Here is an 8,571-nt window from a genome sequence, read left to right as displayed (position 1 = left end):
ACAACTGACGGCTCCGAAATCAAGATCCCTGCTTTCAATACATTGTTATCCTGTATTACTGATTTGATTACTGAACGCCAGCTTCACATCTAGGAACTGTACCCTCGGTTACCAATATTTCTTTTGTTCCGCTTCAAAGCCGTTTTAAAGCATAACATTATTCAATGGAAGAAGAGGAAGAAGAAGAAAGATTAGAATTAATGCCTTTCGAATACACAAGCATCATTTGGGAAGACAATCGGTTTATGCTGCATCTCAGTGTCTTGCAAAGGATGACACGTAACCGTTTTGTTTACAGTTCAGGTTCGTATATCAGTTTAAGGTACACACGGACAGGGGTACAGAAAGCAAATAAGATGGAAAGGCTGATGTTTTGCTTCGTAAGTTCGAAACCCCAAAGGTGTAAGGGGAATATTGTGCGCATACTCACACAATAGTAAGATTAGATTATCCACGCGCCTGATTACCCTGAATCCGAATATCCAGGTGCGTGATTATCCTGCCCATGATTATCCAGGATGCTAATGAAGCACCATTTAACTGTGTTTGCACACGTATACTGTGATTTCACGGGATTTGTATTTCAGCCGTTTAGCATGATTACGTCCTACCTGTTCGGTTCATGCTGTGGCTTCAAGATTTTTTCTTAGAAGAGACGCCACCTGCTGAAGGAGTTCATGGAGACTGTTTCAGCCCGTTCACTCTGAGGCGATAGCACCTAACTTGACTGAAATCATTTGGTGGTAGCTACAACAAAGAAAAAGAACATAATCTTGGACAACGCATAGATTATAGCTGGCATTATTTGTGCACTGCTTCTTTCTTGCTAGCTGTGTATCATTTGCTCGTTTTACTTAAACTTCAACTTTCATTGGAATTATCTCAGGTGATTAAAATAACTTAGAGTTAGCCAAAATAAAGACAGTCATCTGGCATCGACTGGAATAGAACATAATCGTCTCTCCTCAGCTGGAATAGAATTCAAAGTTTTTCATTCTCCGTCCGAACGTTACAACATAGTTACAGTCTACCCCACAGAAAGTTGTCTCAAAAGAAATAATATGCGTTACTGGTGTTTATATAAAATATGCACCACGCTGTAGCTAAAGTATATGCGATGCTGAGGCTTCAAGTGGAGATATAAGTGCGCCTGAGCAGTTAAAGGGAAAGAGTGTATTGGATACAGAGAGAGGGAGGGGGAGAGAGACTTTCTCTCTCTCTCTCTCTCTCTTTATTTATTTATTTATTAGGGTGGAGTGAAAAAAAGAAAAAGTGAATTATGACATGTAATATCCCCTAAAAGTTGTCATTTGCCCCACGTATTTTGTAATTAAATTTAGTATTCTAAAACCAACATTTTCTGCCCTCTACCAAAATCGCTAATTTTTTATGCCGGGACACATCAAATACATTAGAGGACAAGGCAGATAAGGTTTCGGATACATGTTTCTCCAGTGTTTTATGTGTGCATGAGTGTATATATTATATAATGCATATAATACTTCTAGTTTGTTAAGCCTGCTATGTTCTGTTGCATTTCTTATGCAGTTTGGGTGTTGGAGCATGGTGACAAGATGGCTGAGCGTCATCCGAGAAAACCTCCGGCATGCCAAATTTTTGGTAATTCTCATAGAATGAACTTGCACAGGTTGCCAACCAATGAAGATATGATTATGGACTACCAGTTGGTCAGACTACATTTGAAGAGTAATTAAAAAAAAAAAGCCAAATGTTGCAGAAGTGTCTGATGTCCTGGCTGTAAAAATGAAAGAAATTTGGACCCGAGCGTCAATACCTACTGTGACATCAACCAGCATTATAAAGCTGATATGAAATCACCACGATAAATATCTCAAACTTGTGAGATACCCAGTGTTGAAAAGAAATAAATAGTATGATCAGAAAGTCACCGGATTCAATGAGCAAGGCAGGAAGATTTTCGACATTGCAGCATGCAAATGTGCTAACCATTCATCATGTTCGTGTCCATAGTCTTACAAGGTTCCAATTCCTGGACTGTCTTTTCTTTAAGATTAACGAACCACACGCAAGATGATGATAAGGCCACTTGACAGTATAGCTACAAGGAGGTTAAAGGAGCGTCTGAGAAGAAAGTCGAAGGAACAAAACAGGCTAGCCCAGTATCACCTTGAAGCTAGTGCCAATTCATCAACATCAAAGAAAAATGAAAGCAGTTTTAGCAGTTCTGCAGAAGATGAACCAGATAGAAGCACAGATAGTGACACTTGTCATAAAGACTTTGTATCATAAAGCAGCGACTTTGTATTTGCTTGTAGAGGCGTATATTTTAGACTTGTGGTCGAGCGGCTTTTATATCTTGTAGTAGTTTCCCCACCAGATGTCATGTAGTGACGGGAGAGGTAAAGAATAGTATGGGACTATTTTTATTTGTCTTAGAAATATTAAACAGGTTTCTCACATGGAAAGAGTATAAGTCCCGGGTAGCTACCTCCCTGTCTCGCTATCTCTCTCTCTCTCTCTCTCTCTGTTCTAAGGCTAATCTCCGTCTCGACCTCTCTCTAGGGTCGCTTGTCTCCTTCTAAACTCTCTTTCCTAAAATCTGGTGTAGCAGGGGTGTGTCACGTATGTTCCTCATGGTTACCAGATCTTTCTCACGAGAGGACTGCTGACAGCTAACTGCATCATCTCCTTACTGGCCGCTGTCGTCAGCTTTCCTCAGTGTTAAGAGTGTGTAAGCATGTTTAGCACTGCTGGATTCTCGCAGACACAACACCTTCTCATCATTTGACTTCCTGCTTCTATCTGTCTCTCTATCTATCTATCTATTATGGTTTGCAATTATAATATGGAGACCTACCACATTGCTCGGCCGCGCAAAAATGGCGTACCATCGACATTTAATAGTTATAACATATTAATACATACTACATACACATTATAATGAACTTATAAGCTAATTAAGTGAAATACATAATATTGTAAAGTAACATAATTGTATGAATATTGTATACATATATTATTCATAGTAAATAGTGATTATTCAGTAATATTACATTTAAACAAGTTGTATACATATTTGAATAAATGCAATGTTTGTTGTATAACACTTTGTAAGACGTGCATGTACAACAGACGTACGCATATAATTGTGCAATGGTAATACTGCTAGGTTATACATTACATATTTGAGTTATCGCTTTAGTAATGTCTAATATTTCACCTAACTTGTATGATGATACTGGTAATACAGAATTGTGCTATAATTGTATGACTTATATTGTGTTAATGCATAATTGTGTTGGCCTTATAATTGTAGTTACATTTTGTTAATGCAACTATTACATAAGTGTCTTGGCCTTATAATTGTAGTTAAAGTTACATAAAAGTTACATCTTGTTAATGCAACTGTTACATAATTGGCAAAGTGTAACATAATGCAATCGTTTGTCGTTACATAATTGTTACATATCGTTTGTAGGTACATAATTGTATTTAGTGTAACATAATGCAATCGTTTGTCGTTACATAATTGTTACATATCGTTTGTAGGTACATAATTGTAGTTAGTGTAACATAATGCAATCGTTTGTCGTTACATAATTGTTACATATCGATTGTAGTTACATAATTGTAATATGGAGTAACATAATTGTAATAACTGCAGTCCTAACATATGCTGCGGTCGATGATAGTGATGATGTGTCATGCCACTTGTTTGTGGAGACACAATTTGCTTTTTTGTTTGTAGTTTATGTGGTATTTTGGCATATGTAGTAACATTTACACTTATTTTCATTTGTTTGTTATGTGATCTTACTTTATTTCTCTTTTTTTGTTCTTACTTTTCTTTCTTTCTTTTTTTTTTTTTCCATATTTTTTTTTTTTTGTATGTATTGATTTTCTATAGTTTGTTTCTCTTTGCTTGTGTACGCTTTTTTCCATTTTGTTCATGGTTGCATAATTACTGGCTAATTTCCTTGGGATACTTTTTTAAAGTTTAGTTTATATTGCACAGATACTACTGAAAATGAAATTATATAGTCCCATATTTTGTTATTTTATATAAAATATATATATATACACTATATACAGTATTAACTATGCACACTGACTTGTTGTTCACCTGTACTTATCGTGAGTAATATATGTGTCAGCACTGTGTGGAAATCATTGTCTTCACGATTGTGTTGAAGATGTTCACTCTTGCTAACGGCATTTGTGTTGGCCATTTTTTTTTTTCTTGTAAGTTAATTTATGTTTCCACTAGGTAGCTTTAATAAATAAATGTTTAATACAGTTTTTTTTTTTTTTTTAATTGCTCACTGAGTAACTGTGATGGTATATTTTCTTTATCACTTTGTAGATATAATTAATGTATAGTTGTATGTATGAAACACGTATTTTATGTAGGTATAAATGGTAACACTCGTTGGTAGTAAATAAATGTTATAATAAATGAATGAATATATACAGTGTAGAATATTTATTGTTGGTGCAAGTATTTAATGATTGAATTATGAAGATAATTGAAGTAAGTATGTGTATTTAAGCTGTAACTATACAACACGTTTTATATGTTTGTGCAGAAGCTTATTGTCTATCACTGTGTATTGTATGAATGAAGTAACTATGTAACTCACTAATTTTTACCGTGGTGAGAATGGTGTGAGTGGTGTTGCACGTGGTGATAGCGTCGTCCTTCGCGGGTTGATTGGCGTGTTGTCGTCTCAGCACATGGTGACGTCGGCTTCCCACACTGGTAGCTGTGGTGAGTGAATGAGTAGCGATGAGTAACTTGAGTGAAGACGAGTGAGTAAGATGAGTTGTGAGTCGTGTCTCACTCTTCGTTTGTTTGTTCCGTTTTTCTATGTGGAAGTTTTCTCGGTCCTTTTCTCTAGTGATTTACTCGTTGTGGGATGAAGACTGCCGCTACTTGTAGGTGCGTGTAGAAGATTATACAGACGACGTAGAGTTGTTAATTGTAGTTGATTGTAGATGGCTGTAGTTGATTGTAGATGGCTGTAGACTTTGTAGACTATTTGCACTGTAGACTGTATTTTGTAGGATTCAATGTAGAACTGAAGCTAATCTTGTAGTCTCGGTTGCTTTTGTTGAAATTTGCTTTTAATTCGGAGACGATGTCCGCAGATTTGCTGGTTTGTCGTTAAGCTACTTGCAAGGCGTCGAGTGATCTCTTGACCTCTGCATCAGCGTAATGATCTGGGAGACGGAGGGGGCTGGATGGAGAGAATACTGTCAGGAGCTGATGTTGTTGGTTTTTTCAATCTTGATATTTTGTAGGAATTTAATGTTGATTCGTAGACGAGGTTCGTATACGTTCGCTGCTACCAAATGTCATAAAGACTTTGTAGTTACTTGTAGAGAAGTATATTTTAGACTTGTGGTCGAGCGGCTTTTATATCTTGTAGTAGTTTCCCCACCAGATGTCATGTAGTGACGGGAGAGGTTTGTTTGTCTTCATCCCACACACTGAAATATGCTGCTGTTGCATGTACTTCAAGCATTACACCCTTCTACTGCCGCATTTACTTCTCATGCAGCATCACAGCAGAGACGTTGGCTAGTGAATGCTGCGAGGGCTTCGGAGCGACATCCAGTTTCAGATAGAGCAGTGGCAGAGATTGCATCTGCAGGCTTGGAAGGCTATGGCATAATAACATCTCAGGACTGCAGCGATGTCATCGACAGAACAAGTGTTAAACGAGAACGGTAGAAGTATCGTGAAACCATCCATGCTGAAGTGGCAAGTCTTATTGCTGAAATACAGGGCATATATTTTGATGAGATATTTTGATGAGCTCACCGGAGTGTGACTGTACTGTAGAGGAACATATATCACTGGTACAGAAGTCTGGCTCCAACTATCTCGGTCACATTAAAACTGAAAGCGGGAGTTCTGCAAGCATAAAGCTGGCCATCATCCATTTTCTTGGTGAAAATAGCATAGACGTTCAGATGCTGGTGGCAATTGGGTGTGATGGCACTGTGGTGAACACAGGGGAGAAGAGCGATATTATAAGACTCCTTGAAGAACATGTCAAATGTCCTCTGCAATGGTTTGTTTCCCTTCTCCATGCAAATGAACTTCCTGTACGTCATTTGTTCGACTGTTTGGATGGTTGCACGACAGGACAGAAGTTTCTCAGGGCCAATCGGTTCTTTAATGGCAAATTGTGAGGAAATGTCAATTGGTGCTTTTGAGCCAATAGCATGCGAATTTCCTTATGTCAATGTTGAAAATTTGATACTGGATATTTGCCAAGCAGTCATCTCTGGCAGTTGCTCTGTCTCTCTGTCACATCGTCAGCCAGGAAAACTCGTTATGTCCTGCTCGATCACACTGGCCAATCGAGTTCTGTGGTTGTATGTTGTGACAGAAAGGCCTAGCGATAATCTCAAAACAACTGCTGAATTCATTTTGAAGGTTTACGCTCCAGTCTAGCTCATGATCAAGTCCAAACCTTCACGCAAGGATGGCTCTAAGCACCTGTGAATACAGGTTAAGAGGTCATGCTACCTGTCGCAAGACCTGAAAGCTGTACAGTAGTTGATCCAATGATTCAGTGAAATGGCTACTTTGGCCACCCTGAGAACATTTTGCTGACCATGGTAACCGACGAGTGAGAACATACCAGGGAGCTGGGTGTTCGACGAATCATGTGATCTCTAACCTTCAAGACACGTCAACGTGGTATCAGATGTTTTCAAGTACCATCTGTCAATCTCAGTGCCGAGGAGTCCTGACTGAACCTCCAGTCACAGAATCAATCTCCAATGCTGACCTGGAAAGTGCGGTTCGTAACAGCTCTTGCCACTGAAATTCCATGTTTTCCGTGTCATACACAATCAGTGGAAACGTGCATAAAGGCAGTCACAGAGGCATTAATAGCTGTTGTTGGACAAGAAGCAAGGGATGGCTTTGTTCGAGCAAGAATACATGCTTGAGCTATGATGTCAACATTTAACACTAAAAGTGAACATTGCTCCACTCAGTAACACTTTAGATTTGTTGTACGTGTTGTGCTTGATTGGGTCATGTACATTTGTACATTGCATATTATATTGTATATATTATAATGTATAATACAATGAGTGACAAGGATATGTGCCATTTGTGTCACATGTTAATAAAAAAACGGAGGGTAGAGGGCAGAAGATTTGGTCCTACTTCAATAAATTTTTATATCATTAATGAATCATAGCACTGGCAACTTTTGGTAGGTGTTTCATCCAATGAAACCGTGATTTGATTTTTGGCCCCTATTTTTACTCCACCCTAGTATATATATATATATATATATATATATATATATATATATATATATATATATATATATATATATATATCAGGGTTATAACTTCTTTCTTTTCAAATCAAAGGTATCCTGTATCATAAATTGATGAACTTTTGTTTGAAAACAAAGAAAAAAAGCCCTTATTCCTCTCAGTTTTTTTTTTTAAGTCACCCCAAATAAAAAAATGGATTACCATATATTTAACATTACCACACGCAAGATTTATCACTTTCTTATTCTTTATGGAGATTTTGTTTTATAACTTTATAGACTTGCACAGATTTCTGAACTGTTTAAAACTTTCTATAATAGTTTGTAACATTCTAGTATGGTTTAACATTGTTTAGGACATTCTAGAATAATCCAAATATTATAAGATGGGATGCAGTTTTCGGCATCTAACAATTATCTTCGGAGTTTGCAGGTGAACAGTCAGCAAAATAATTGCTTAGTGTGTTACTGTTATATATTAAATATTTTTGTTTTTTATATAAGTATGACGTTGCACAAAAGAAATTATACTATCGCACAGAAGAACAAGGATGTCTGGACCAATAATTTGGTGCTGTTTCTGCAGTCACATAGAAGAAGAGGAATTGTGCCTTTAGAAGAAAAATGCAGAATGCCAAACCAGATGTAAGTTGTTGGACGTTACTAATTTCTTGGAACAAAAATCAATTTAAGAACCAATAGTCGAAATTTCCAAAGAAGTTACAAAATTATGGGAGAATAAATTGAACTTTCCATGTGTGTCAGATCAAACAATACAAGCAAAGCTTGACAAGGTGCTAAAATCTTACGATGAATATATCAGTTGGGGATAATATGATGCCCTAAACAAACTTTTTGATATCACAAAAGTAAATGATCAATGGTTATCCACTGAAGATAAACAACTCTACCACCTACAAGTGCAAAGCAAACGAGAAGTGGGATACTCAACAGGTCAAGTTGCAAGTAAGGAAACCATTCACCCTTCAAAAAGATGAATACTGCCTGATGAACATGTTTTGCCATCAACATCTTACAATCTTTCATTTAGTGGTAGTTGCACTGAATTTGATGGCAGCGAATATAAGGATGAAGATGAGACTAATTATCCACCAACCTTAAAACACAACAGAAGTAAAGGTGCAATTTAGGGGGAGGCAGTGGCTCAATCGGTAGAGAGGTGGCCTGTAGTCCTAACGGACCTGGGTTCAAATCCCGCTGGGGCAGGGAACTGTTTAAGGATTTGAATGTCATAAAAATCAGACTTTACTGATCTACCAGA

Source organism: Coenobita brevimanus, chromosome 38 (assembly GCF_032717465.1).
Source record: "Coenobita brevimanus isolate Jiangsu-jjx chromosome 38, ASM3271746v2, whole genome shotgun sequence".
Lineage (NCBI taxonomy): Eukaryota > Metazoa > Arthropoda > Malacostraca > Decapoda > Coenobitidae > Coenobita > Coenobita brevimanus.
The sequence above is the reverse complement of the archived record's forward strand: the minus strand, read 5'-3'. Positions refer to the sequence as shown.